This window comes from Sturnus vulgaris, chromosome 2 (assembly GCF_052056855.1).
Source record: "Sturnus vulgaris isolate bStuVul1 chromosome 2, bStuVul1.hap1, whole genome shotgun sequence".
In the NCBI taxonomy this organism is placed as follows: Eukaryota; Metazoa; Chordata; class Aves; order Passeriformes; family Sturnidae; genus Sturnus; species Sturnus vulgaris.
In genome coordinates this window covers 67764104-67778843 of record NC_142244.1, presented here as the reverse complement: position 1 = coordinate 67778843, position 14740 = coordinate 67764104, and the positions used below count along the sequence as shown (strand labels likewise).

The 14740-nt window shown below is 34.5% G+C and overlaps 1 protein-coding gene across 1 annotated transcript in view; it reads left to right on the top strand.

The window, feature by feature from the left end:
• KLHL1 (kelch like family member 1) overlaps positions 1 to 14740 on the top strand; it is a 183932-nt gene that overhangs the window by 111822 nt on the left and 57370 nt on the right. The window lies entirely within an intron of this gene.

Here is a 14740-nt window from a genome sequence, read left to right as displayed (position 1 = left end):
GTTTTGCTGAATGAATTAGCTAGACCAGATCACTAAATCCAGTGTTGGCAGAAGCCCTGATTTGAGTGAGTTGACCTAATTGACCACTGGTGAGCATTTGGATCTCCACTCCTATGAAAGCTTCTATGAATCTGTGATTCAGGCTTCAGGTCCTCTTTTTTTTTGTTTGGTTTTGGGGGGTTTTTTTTTGTTGTTTGTTTGTTTGTTTATTTGGTTTTGTTTGATTAGTTTTTTGTGGGTTTTTTGTTTGTTCATTTGTTTGTTTGTTTTCTTTTCTTTTTCCCCAGAGAACTAAGTAGGAATTCTTTTCTGTAATTCCATACAATCAATCATTTTCCTTTCAGTTAGTGTACTGGGCCTGGCTGGAGTGAAGTTAACTTTCTTCATGGCAGCTGATAATGTTCTGTGCTATGCACTTATTGATGAAAGAGAAGGTGAGAGTAACCCACCCTGTTAATGGATCCCTTGGGGCAGGTCAGAGTGAAACAACACTGAATGACTGGTGTTTTTAAACACACACATGTAGGCTTTATTGTAGAACAATTTGGTTGCACAGAAAAACAGGTATGTAGCTATTTACAACGTAAGAGCATTAAAATATCGCTTAAGAAAATGTATAAGAAAGGGAAGGAAAGGATAAGAGTAGAAAGACCTCACCACATGTAGGCCTCAAGATGAGACTTGTTTGGGATTTTTGATGTCTGTTGAAGTGATGGTTACCATCTTTGTTAAGTGAACATTTCAGACTGGATCACCAGGTTATGGAGTAAATCCACAGCACACAAAAGCTATTTGGTTTATATTAGCTCAGGTAGGGAAGTCCAGGTACCTCCCTTGGAGTGGGGAATTTCAGCTGGATGATGTAATGGGGATCATGGGACACTTCAGGAGTCTTTGACACCTTCTAAGATACAGCTGCCTATTACAGCAATGAATTTGAATCCATTAAGACCCATTATGGCCCAGCAGCAGAGATTGATACCTTCAGGCTACGTGTGAATGCCCCAATACTTCCCCAAAGGGGAGTTATCACAGCTGGGTCACTTGAGTAAGGACAAAGAGACAGTTCTTTGCCTGGCAGGATTTGCCTCTGTCCTTACCTGGTTCGACACCAGCTGTAGCCTGAGGAGTCAGGTTTGCTCTCCCACTGCACCTGGGAGGTTGCTTTGAACATGGGCAGCTCGTCCCTGATTGTTTGAGCCACCAACATGCCAGTCTCTCTTCCAGTTTCACTTCTGGAGTACCCCCTTTATCTTATCCCAAGTTCCACTCACAGTCCAAATTCTGGTTAGTAGGCATATTTGGGAAGATGTGGGTTTTGATAGTCACAGATGAACAGCTGGATCGTTGCAGTTTTCTATAGTGGACAAAAGTCCTCCAATGATTTTAACAATGTTTAAGCCATTAAACATTTCAGTCTCTGTTACAGTGCTAGTAACACATGTTTTAGCTATTGCTGAGCTGCATTTATATAGCAAAGAGGTAGGTGACTAGGGAGTTGTGTACGTGAAAAAAAAAAGGTTTAAAATCTGCTTATAAGGAAATGTAGAAAGAAATGTTTTACAGTAATATACTGGCAATTCGTCTGAACTTTCTGTTCTATTTAATCTGGAAATTAAGTCATATACACTGGTGCTGGTCTGTTATTGAAAACTGCATCAAAAATGTAGCAACTATAATGCTAAAGAAGCGAGGTATTTTTAAAATTAGAATTAAGAGATAACAGAATTTCAGCAAAACAATATTGAGAAGTGAAAGTGAAAATTTTCTTTTTATTACCAAAAGGGTATTTTTTTTCCTGCTCTAGTTTATACTTAAATAGGTATCAAATAAAACCCTCTGTCATTTTCATTGCACTGAAAATTAAGTGAAGAGCTCTCTGGAAAGAAACCAGGTCAAAATCAGCAGCTAATCATTGGACCTTTGGAAAACAAAACAAAACAAAAACCACAAAACTATTTACATTCCTTAGTTTCAAATTCACATTAAAAAGATGCAGAAATTATTAACACACTGGAAAATGATACCTCATTTGACTCTTAAGGTACAGTAATTATATTGGCAATGTAGTCAGACTTAGTAGTACAATACCAAACAATGTAATTCATAATCCAGTAGATAAATTTAGGAGAAGGCAAGCCAATATTAACACTCTAAATGGAAACTATCATGAAGCTGAAAATGAAATAGAAACTGCAATGTTGCCATAGAAACTTTTTTTCTTCTTTGATTTGCCTGGAACCATCTTCTAAACTAAAATGGTTCGTAGTTTTTCATTCAAGTCAAAAAAGAAAGATTGGTGGCTTGGCTAACATAAGAATTTATTTCACATTATAATATGTAATAATATAGGTAATAGGCAATATTGAATAATAGATAATATTATAATAAGAACAGCTTTCAATAGATGTTTCAGATATTTTATGTTGATCTATACAAAACACATAATTTATGCCCATTTTCATTCTTAAGAGATTTGGGGAGATGAAAAATTTGGTGACATCCTGAAACCTTGTTAATGCTGAAGTATTTTAGATTATTTATTTGAGTTGTTAATTTACAAGTTTATCAAATATTTTTCCTGTGACTTTCGATAGCATTCTTTACAAAGTTAACAAACAAGTTAAGAAATACACAAAACCTGGATTTTAGAGGACCTTTTGTCAGTTGTTTACAAAGTATAAGAAACTATTTTGTTGGCTATATGGTGCTGCTGTTGTCATAAATTTTCGATTTTTGAATGCATTTTAAAGAAACTCTTTTAATGTTAAAAAAACCCATCAAAATTAGTGCATGCAAAACAATACAGAAATACTACAAACAGTTTATATACAGGTGTGTGTGTGTGTGTGTGTGTGTGTGTGTGTGTGTGTGTGCGTGTGTGTGTGTCTAGGTATGTCTTTTTTTTTATGTGATATGATAAACATATACATAATCACAGAATCAAAATGACAGAATATCTGAGGTTGGAAGGGACCTCTGAATAACCTCTGGTCCAACACTTCTGCTCAAGCAGTGATAACCTGGAGCCATTTGCACTGGACTGTATCTAAACAGTTCTAAGTAATTCCAAGGATTCTGCCAGTGCTTCGTCAGCCTAACAGTATAAAAGTGTTTCCTGATGTTCAGAGGAAACCTCCTGCGTTTCACTTTGTGCCCATTGACTCTGGTTCTCTGGGCATCACTGAAAAGAGCCTGGATCTCTCTTCTATGCACCTTCTCCTTAGGTATTTATGAACATTAGTTAGACTTTCCAAAGTCTCCTCTTTTCTGGGATGAGCTGACCCAGCTCTCTCAGTCTTCCCTCATAGGAGAGGTGCTCCACTCCTTTCATCATCCTTCTGAGCCTTCATTATATTCTCTATAGTGCGTTCATGTTTCTGTTGTACTGAGGAGTCTAGAATTGGGCACAGCTCTCCTGATTTCACCTCACCAGTGCTGAGACTATGGGAAGAATCACTCTCCTTGACTTACTGGCAATACTTCGTCTAATGCAGCTTCAGATATCACCTGCCTTCTTTGAGACAAGGAATCAGTGCTGGCCCCTGCTCTGCCAAGCTGCTTTCCAGCTGGGTGGCCCACAGCATCTCAGTGCATGAATGTACATTACACATACACATATCCATGGACATACAAATATACATATGAATTTATTTAATTATTTTATAGTAGAATGCAGTTAGGAACCCTTTTCTTAGAAGTGAAAACCTATAGTTGTGGAAAGATGTATCCATTAAAGTATAGTTAGAACAATTGAAGGTGTTCTCACCTAGTTCCCTGATGACATGTGATATAGTGATTGCCATTCCCATCTCTCAAGGAGCAAAACAGTTCATCTAAATCCTCACTAATTGTATATAGGCAAAAGTCTAACCTTGCCAAAGCTGAAGCTGAAACATTAACTTCTGGCCATGAAAGCAAATGGAGTAGAAGAGATACTATCTATGTCACTGAATTCTCCTTATCTTTCTTTCCACCTTTCCCAAAACACAATAGTTTATTCTATGTTTGTATCTCCTATTCCCTGACTCAAGCTGTACTGTGAAACATTCAATGCAATGCAGCAGCACAGTTGAGCCTCTGCCTATTTTGATTACTAATGATGTAATCACGTTTACTAAGATGAAAAGCTGGTTTCTGCTATTTGTCAGAACACCGTGTAATGTATCTGTTAATGCTGATGCTACAGCATGAGCCAAGAATGTGTGCAGCTTCTGTTAAGCAAAACATTATTTTTATGAGTGTGAGAAGTTGCTAATGATACCCGGGTTGCTGAAGGAATTTACAAGAGAGAGAAGTTAACACAATACTGAGTATCTAGAATAGCATGAACGTAAAGATGAGGATGTTTAGTGTTTTTAAGCAAAAATGTGCATGGTGAAAAGAGCACAAATATTTCCTTCGAGAAATGCTTAAACTAACTTTTATTCCACCGTGTGCTGGGTTAATAAGGGCTGTTATCTGCCTCTGCCTGTAACTGTAGATCACTGGTTTAACTAGGAAAGTTAAAAAATAGCATAGAGTAAGGCAGAGATATTGTCTTTTCCTCTGTAACACTTAATAATATTACTTTCAGAGGCTTGCAAATCACATCAGTAGGATAATGCATAGTCTTTGAGTATTAAAACACTGTAGCTCAGATCCAGTGAATCTGTTATAGGCATCTAAATTAGATTTCTTGCCCAGGAGCAGAAACAATACAGTCCTTATAAAATGAAGTGCTTAAATACTGTGTAAGCCACTGGAGAGAAAGTAAACAGATCCATGTGAGTTCTCTTCTTATTTATACAGAGATGCTGTAGGTAAACTGTAGGAACCACTGAGCCTCTAAATCCCCTTAGAATGCACACATTACATCTGACTGTAGATGATCTTAAAAATGTATATGAATTTGCATGTAATAATTGAGTAGAAACACTTTAAATCTTAGCTTAGATAACTGACATGATCGTGTAAACTTGTAAATCTCTTCCACAATTCAGCTGGCATTTGGCAAAGAGGTATTTCTTTTGACTACTAAAACACCGCAATTAACCAAGCAATTGTCAGGTTCATTAAGTTCTGACCTTTTCAACATATATTGAGCTAGAGGAAAGAACTGAAGGTTCCTTTGCTTACAAAAATGGAGAGTATCATTCTATGTCAGTCAGTCTTTAAATTTGTCTTGGAGAGCGGTGTGATTGATAATATGAAATGAGAAACTTTCTCAGTTCTCTGTTTCTGGTGTCACTAAACAAGTGCAGCTGATAAAAACTCACACCTGAGTAGAGTTGTAGGCTTTTAAGACTGGTTCCTACCTATTCATCTGGGGTAAATCCTAAGGATGTGTGTGAATTCTGTCAATAATTTGTAAATATTTGCCTATCAGGAGATTATAACTGGAATCTGAAAAAACTGAAGGTATGATTCGGTTTCTTATTCACCTTTGTATGCCAGTTCCTCCACATCAGCTAGATTCCTAACCTGTCACTATAGGCAATGAAGATCTGGAACACTTCCTAGCACATAGGAGCAAACCTGTGTGCTAATTTGAGAAGTTCCATGGATTATCATGCTGCCTGGCTCTAAGCAATTTTTCTAGAAACATTCCTTTATAAATCCAGTACTATATTTCTGGGCTCTGTGTGGATTCTTAGACACCCTGTGGCATCTCAAATGGTGCTAAATGCTTGGTTTTGCACAAGTGGCTTAAGCATTACTCGATTTAAATGCTAGCCTCTATCAGAATAATATAAATTTGGGAATGTGACGAAATATGACAATATTTTTAAATACTTATTTATGTTAATTTCAAGTAAACAAAGATAAATTAATTACCTTAAGAATTAATAGCTTCCCAGTCCCCCAAAAATGAATTTCTGGCAAGCTTCTAGGATGATCTCCATATTCCTCTCAACTGATCGATGTAATAAAAATTTGGGCTTGAAATTTCAGTTGCCTGTATAATGACAATTAGTTGAGTATAGCCAGTAGAAACAAGACAAGCTATTATTTTTTTACTTTTCTTGTATAGCTCATACAGTAAAGCTAACTTTTAAACTTCTTTAATAGAAGCTTCTCTGATGGTAGGTGCAGCTTCTCAGCTGATACTTTACCTGAAAAAAGATATACTACTTCAATGCAGTGTGCAAGATGCAGTCCAAAGGATTTTTTTTGCCTTTTATATAGTTCTAAAATTGTCCAAAAGTCCTATCAACATATTTTTTTTGTGTGTGTGTAGATAAATGACATGTGAATATTTGTAAATAGTGAAAATGATAACTGTTCAACTCAGTTATGTGTGTCGTTCATTTTCAAATGCGTTTTATTATCAATAAAGTTCAGTAAATATCAGTAAACTTTCAGTAAATGCTTTGAAGCTGTCACAAGGTGCTTCTCAAATAAAAGAGTGTGACAATGTAATTCTATAATACTATTTTTTAATCCAACACACAGGCAACTTACCTTTTTATTCAGTTTCTCATGATATACTGAGCACATGGTTCACTGCTAAATATTTTGGGGTAAATTTATTTAATGGAAGATTGGATTTTCACTAATTAAATCACTTCTTCACATGGTCATAAAATACAAACCTTGCCCCACTTAAATTTATTCTGTTTTGAGAAATATTTAGAACAATAGTTCTAAAATTCTAAAAACACTATACTTCTGTTACTTATTCTCTACATTTTATGTGAAACACTTAGGAGAATGTATGTTTCATACATGTCCCCACTAGAATGTGTAGACTGTGTCCGTGTGAAAACACATATTTATGGATAAATTAGATTCTATTAACTATCAAATAAATTAGAAGCTCTGGTCATATAAATAAGAGAATATCATTCCTTAACCTTTGAAATAGCACCATACTTATTGTAGTTACATTCATAATACTGTTGCATTCACATAAAAATATTTTTTCAGTTTTGAGAAGAAATATTTTGCCTGTTGCTTCTGTCTTTACAAGGTTATATGATCTGTAGTAATTTTTTGGCAGGTTTATATCTTTTTCTCTCTTACTGACTGTCAGATTGACAACCATATTGTTGCAGGCTGCCCCTGCCTGGATGCCACTCTACCCTCTCCTCCACAACTGGGCAAGGGAGAGAAAATACTATAAGGGGCTCATGAATTGAGACAAGTTTTGCTGTACTTGTTGATGTTGCATAAATCATGTCTCCAGAGCTCATGCAAACATAACTTACTGAACATAGTTAGGACAAAGTTGGTGCTTTCAGCAATTGTTGACAACAGGTACTTTTAAAAGCAAAAACCATTATTGCTGTTGATGTCACTGAAATATGTCATCATAAGTAAAGAAGGAAGATAAAAAAGGAGGGGTAAGAAATGGGTTGGACTTACCCTCTGTGATGTTAAGTCCCTATTTTTTGTAGTGTAGTGCTGTTTTTTGCATTCTTTCTTGTCCCTTGGATTGATTTAGCATAATAGACAAGCACAAAATAAGACACATTTTCTTTTCTAATTTTACTTGAGTCGTCAACATTTCAGAGATTGTCTATGTCTTAAAAGAATTCTTCCTATTCAACATTTGTAACATTTAAACATGAAATACACTATCTGGAAAAGGTGCTTAAATGCAGTCTCCCTTCTCTGATATTTTCTTATTCATCTTTTTTGCCTACTTCTAAGACTGAAGGTTGTATTTGAATCGGGAGAATGTTATTATGGGGGAAAATGATTCTTTTATGCTCCATTTCTTTGTACTTATTCTCATATAAGAGTTTTATAAAAATCGCATCAATTTTGGTAGACTACAGCTAACTGCAGTTAAGAGGTAACTGCAATAAAAAAAAAGTCAGTAATTTTCAAATATGAGCTGTTAGTTGTTATTGACTGAATAATGTTTGTATTCCATTTGCTAGCATCTGTCGTGCTTTTACCTAATCTCCTATTTGTCACTTTCAGAAGAAAAAAAAATAAAGATTTTTTTCTTTTTTCAGAAGAAATTCAAATAAAGAACATCTATCTTCAAACAAAAAGGGACCAGCCAACATTTTGTCAAAGGCCAACATTTTTGTTGCTTCTAGTATTGGGGTATTTTTTATATTTTCTCTTTTTTAAAATGTGATTGGAGTTTTAAGTTTTTGTTTCACGTTCTTTTGAATGCAATTTGACCTTTTCTTATTTCCTATGTAGTATTTTAAACCTATGGCAAAATATACATGGCTATCAGAATTATAAACTTAAATTTTTCCTCAAGGAATAAAGAATTAAAAATACAAGGTACTCTACAAGACATTGACCTTACCTAACTTTATCTAGAAACTTAATATTCACTTTAAGAAACAATTTATCTTGAAATAAAGATATTTTTCCTCATTTTCTGGAGAAGTAAAATGTAGATCTGTGTATCAATAGAATTATGTAGTAGGCTTGCATCTTAGATTTTGCCCTCTTTATTTCAACCTCTCTGTAAAATACATAGATTCATAAAATAATCCATCCAGTTGGTAAGTCAATTGGTCAAGTTACTACCAGTTTCAAGGATAGACCTAGTTGTACAAGGACTTCAATAAAAGTCAATATGTGTGCCAAAAAACATAGGCACATTTGCAAGTTAAGTTAAAATTTTAACAGTGTCATAAAAGAAAACATAGGTTTACTTATAGGAAAAAAATACTGAAGATTATAATAAATGGGTTTGTTAAATCATAAGCTTTGGAAAAGAGTTAATGTTGTGAAAGTGGTTTCGATGCCACAGTTTATTTACTTGTCACAGATGCTACCAATAAATGTTCCAGTTCCATTACTTAGTTATTTGAGAGGAGGGGAGAGGGGGAAAGTCAGTTTCTTTATTTCTGAATCAAATATACAGCCTCAGGGAATGTGTGTGTACACGGTTGATTGTCTTTCTAACAAATTCTTTAGGGTAATCTAATGATAAATTAAGGAAAACAAACTTCAACTATGCTATATTCATTTTTTTGGTTTAGATTTTGTACCCTGTGTGGGAGAGGAATAGGGAGGACTTGGTTATAACTGAAAGGGAGAAAACCAGGTTAAAATTTCTTATGAAAATAAAAAATGAAATAATTTTAATGTGTTAGGGAAAAGGAATTGCAAATCAATTAAATGCTGAACATATTTCTTCTGCCAAAAGCTATGGTTATCAAAAGGGCAAGCTTAGTAGATGCTAGAATTCAGATTTCAGATAGAAGATAAAATTAGATTTTTTTTTGCCAAAATTGCAGTCTGAGACTAATCATTATTACTGCTATATGACTGATCTCTTTGCAATATGTTATCACCTGCATGCATACAGAGATCACAGACTTTCAGTCACACTGATGAAAGTCTGTGATGTCTGAGCAGTAAATTCTAATGTAGATTATTTGTAATAGAAATGATTAGCTGTATGTTTCAAGGAAAAACTAGTCTAGAGTCTCTTAAAGATCCTTAAGTCTGCTGCATCTTATTGCTGATGAGAAAATAATCTTTGTCTGAGAATACAGAAATCTGAGGGATTTAGTGTAGTCTTTCTTCCCGAGTTGGTTGAGCAGCTGGCTTGACTAACACATCATGAATAATTTAGTCTGTAAGCAACACAAATATTGAATTTCATATACTGAATATTTGTCTTACTACAGAAAAATGCCTGGAAATCTCTGAGCTAAAAAAAAAAAAATAAACAACAAAAAAAACTTTACTGAAATCATTAATTAAACATGAATGAGAAAAAAAGAATTTAAAACAGATCCAGAATGTTCAATGAGCTGAAAAAAGATGGTAGAAAACAAAATGATATGTGCTAAATTTGAGGTACTATTAATTGCAGATATTTTTCATTATTTTATTTTTAAGACAAAATATTGAAAATAGTGTTTTAAAAGCTAGCAAAACCTGAAATAATAATTTAGAAATAAGCTTTTAAGAAAATTTAATAGAAGGCTCCTGATTACAAGTCAAGTGAGTAAAGCAGATGGTTATGTTGGATTTAGCTCAATGTATTAAATTCCTAACAAAACAAAAAGTTCTTTTAGTAATATTGCAGAAGTTCATATGGATAAAATGGGATTTAGAAATGGAGTTGAAACTTCAGCTACATGCAGGATCAATTTGAGACCTTGTGTTTTCTATGTTTAGAAGGCCCAAAAAAGTTAACACTTCTTATAGTTTTTTCATTGTTTAAAACCTAAAGAGAAGACTGATGGAATGCTTAAGTATTTTAATTTTCTTTATTTAAAATCTACTTGCCAATCTGGATCTGTAAAATAAATGGCATTATTGATAATGCCTCAGAGTGCAAAAATTTGCAGAAAATAATTTTATGACTGCAGTGCATTTTTCTTTCAAGATATAGTAATTTAAAAGAAAGAAAGAGTGATAAATATATTTGCAGTAAATTCACAATTATACATTTCTTGATGTTGTACCTTCTGTTATAAACAACTAAGGGGTTTTTTGATTTGTCCCATTTTTTAAATTAATCCATAATTTCTGATGTCTTTTTATGGTGATTATTCGAAATTTTAGTCTGAACGTATAAAGGTTTTAAACTTTTTTGTTGTTCTCTAAGTATAATTCTCAGGCATTGTAATAATGCATCCCTAATAAATAGTCCCAAATATTTTCTCTCATAAACAGTGCAAACATGCTGCTCTTCTCATTCCCAGCCTCTTAAGATTTTTTCATGAATACTTTATTTAGTATGTATAAAAATAAGATTTGCTGTATATTTTCCCTTATTTGAAAGTATTACTGATGATTGAAATATCTTGCTGATTTTACTTTACTTTACTACTGGACATCACTTAAATTTCTAAGGTAAGTTGTCAAGAAAGCTGTAATGATCTCTTACTAAAATCTGTTCAAGAATAAATGTTAAACAGAATATTTACTTAATATTGTAATAGCAAAAATTAGAGTGATATTGAAAGAAGAAAACCATACTTTAATTCTATTCCCCAGTACCCGTGATTAATTTCATAATTATCTTTCATTTTTCCTTGAGCAAAGGAAGAAAGTTAATTTAGAATTAATCCATAGTATTGGACAATATTGGATTCTGATATAATTTAATCTACTTTTACAAGCATGTAAGCACCTTCACACAAAAAATATGTAGTCTGGATGCAATATGCAGTATGGATGTTTAAGATTGGAAAAGCTGGTGCTGTGGTTTAACCCAAGCCAGCAACTCAGCCTCACACAGCTGTTTGCTCACCTCCCACCCGTGGTGGGATGGAGAAGAAAATCAGAAAAGTGAGTAAACTCATGGTTTGAAGTAAAGACAGCTTGATAGGTGAAGCAAAAGCCTGTGCATGATCAGTGCAAGGAAAGTTACACCAAGCAGGTGTTCAGCCATCTCCAGGAAAGCAGGCTTCCATTACATGCCACAGCGATTTGGAAAGACAGACACCATCACTCCCAGAGTCCCATCGTTCTTCCTTCCCCTAAACTTTGATGCTGAGCATGAAACACCACAGGACCTGGAATATCCCTTTGGTCAGTTGGAGTCAGCTGTCCGAGCTGTGTTGCCTCCCAGTTTCCTGTGTGTGATGTGGGGTGAGAGGCAGAAAAGGCTTTCATTCTGAATAAGCCCTGCTCAGCAAAAGCAAAAACATCCCTGTGTTATCAACTTTTTTTTCAGTACAAATCCAAAACACAGCCCCATACCAGCTATGAAGAAATAGAACTCTCTCCCAGCCAAGCCCAGCAAACTGGTAAGAAAATGTGCTGTAAATTTTCAACTGAAATAGCAGAAACAAGGAAATCCGTTCCAGTGTCTCACAATGAAACAAAAACAAAACAAAAACAAAAACAAACAAACAAAAAAACAAAAAAAAAACCAAAAAAAAAAAAACAACAACAAAAAAAAAAACAAAATAATTAAATTCCTTAGGTCACTATTATGCCTACCCCATAAGTTTAAAGGTTTTTAATGAAGAAGATGAAATATGTTAACAGTCTTTATACCAACAGAAGTACTATCCAGCAGAAGTAGCTCAGAGTTTAATCCTTGTGTAAAAAAAGAAGTAGCACTTCCTGGGGGGCTTTTTTCCTTTCATATTTGCAGTGAAAAATAAATAGCCTGACAGATATTTCTTAAAATAGGTATATTTATAGAAAGTTTTAATCAGAATAGCAATTAATTTCGTTGAAAATTGCAATTGCAATAGAATTACAGGCATTTCCTTCAACTGTCATATGGTCAGAAAATACAAATGCCAAACAATTTATTCCTTTATCATTAATCAATAGAAATACTTGTATTCATATGGCAATATTTTGATGTAGGAATCTTGACCCCTTCCAGCTTTAGACAGATAAAAAATTCTTCAAATTGGAACTTTGTCCATAGAAACACAGCATTTCCTAACTAGAGCAGCTTCAGCATGTAAGACTTTCAAAGTATACTGAGAACTTTTTTTGTGGAAAGTTTCAAAGCAATATTTTTATTCTTTCCAGAAACTCATATAAACCCTTTATTTGCTTTTCATTTTAATCTGTACAAAGAACAATCATGACCTTACATTTCAGAAGTCTATTCTTTCCTGGTAGCAGCATTGCTGTGATCATCAATAATAACCAGCTGTAACAAATCTGTACATGGAAGAAGTCTCAGAAAAGGACAATGATGGCTAATCATACTTCTCTCTTGAAAAACATTCAAAATGCAGACTTTAGGTCATTAATTCTTCAGATTTTTCTTTCATATGGTAATGTGATTCTCTGACTCAAGGTTGGCAAGTGACTTGGGATATATTTTGGATCAAGGAAGAGACTTGTGGACTTTTTTAAATGAAATGTGCCATGAAAATCCACATTTCATTTATTCATAATGCATTCAAAAGACTTCTGACTTTTTGTTCTTCTATTATAATTATTAATACTATTAAGATAATTCTAATCCTCTGCTCTGTATGACATTGGCATGTATATTTCTAAGGCCACAGAACTCTTTAGGGCTTTTCAGAAGGAGAATGCATCTAGATACTGGGATAAATTTTGGAGAAGTGGAAGTTGCTTTTTGCCTGTGAAAAAATTAATGTACTTGGGTATGAAATTTCATCCTCATCAGTGGTGTACAGAATAATTCTATGCTGTTAAGGACTGTTCAAGATTCTAAGTCATAATAAACACCCATGGGAAGATACTGACTGCATAATGCATAATTTGGAATGATGCTGTCCCTCTTTTGGAAACATCTGTCTCTTGGATTACAGATTAAAACTTTTGCATGTGCTTAGTATTTAATTTTGGCATGCAGGGAGTACTTTTTCACTTTGTTCACTTTTATGGCCCTGATATCTGTCCTGGAGGAAATACCTATGTCTTTTTCTTTTTAGTGGTAGGAATCCAATGGTGTTTCATCATCTCCCCTTTTGGATAATTACTGTGTCTGAGGCACATCTCAATGTGGAATCTAAGGTTAGTTCATCCTGACCGAGTGAATATTGTCACACTTTGCACTTTTCATAAGATAGAAAACTCTAAATAACCAGGGAGTGTTCTGTGCCTCTTCAGAAGTATAAATTCACTGTGAAATCTTTGGTAGGGCAGCTCTTTGCTTCTTCCATTGCCTTGTAGTCTCTTCCAAGAGCAGAGTAAAGGAAAGAAGTGTTCTTTTTCTTTCTAGGTAGGTGGTACTCATTTTTCCCTAGTAGTAGCTGAATTTCATCCTAGATGACAGAGGGTACAAAGGGATTGGTTCCATCTCTCCGATGATCATTTATGTAGAATATGTGTGACTTTGCTTAATGTCATTCATATCAAGTATTCAGATCCCCACAGTCATAACTGCAAATCACTGAGATAACAGAGAGGCTGGTAGAGAGCTGTCAAGAGGCAACAAATGCAGAGCTGTTCGACAAGGAAGGAAGGAAGGAGCTGAGGGTAAGAGCAAGGCAGGCAGCATCGGTGCAGTCCTGTGGTGTCACTGTGGGTCACTGAACTGGTACCCAGCTACTCCTTTTTTGTCATTAGACTCGACTTTCCTTTTGGCAGTACTTGAGTGCTTTACACTCCAGATCTCAAACTGAATGTGCTTCGCCGACTTGAAACGTGCCTGCTCTCTGCAGCATGGTGCTGGAAGTACATCTAAGAAGGGCCTTTTTTGGGGGTTTAAACTGGAGAAAATGAGAAACATGATGACACAAAGTGACAAAAAATTCTAAGGATATTGCTAGTCTGAGAAATTCTAGCAATGTTAAAGTTAACTATGCTGGCGTAGCACAGATATTGTAGCCTTCTGAGAAGCTACAGCTCTGTGAATTTCCACATTACAAAGCCCAGCAATATTCATTTAATATTAGATACAATTCTCTCTTAATGAAATATGTCATAGACATGGAAGAGCAAGCTGAACATAATATGGTTTCCAGGGAAACATCCTTATTAACTGAATTTCCTGATCAAGTGCATCCTGATTTAATAAAAATATATTGATTGTTTTGACATAATCAGGAAAGATAGCTGTGGAGTAGAAAAACTTTGAAGCAGATTAGTGAAATTTAGACAGCATGAAACAGCTTTATATAACTTCTGGTTTCTAAGTAGTAGCTTCAATTTATTTTTTGTTGTTGTTATTCACAACTTCTAGCCTTTAGGAGATTCAGAAATCCAGTGTTTATCACAAGTTAGTCCACATTCTAAAAAGTTAATAGGAAGAATTAATGATTTGTTATTTTAAGGAGTGTGAAGAAATGTTTCTGTCCACTTAAAAATTCTATTTCTATTTTTTCTGTTACTTTTTTCCATTTTTTATTAATTTTTAAGTTGCATTTCTAAATTG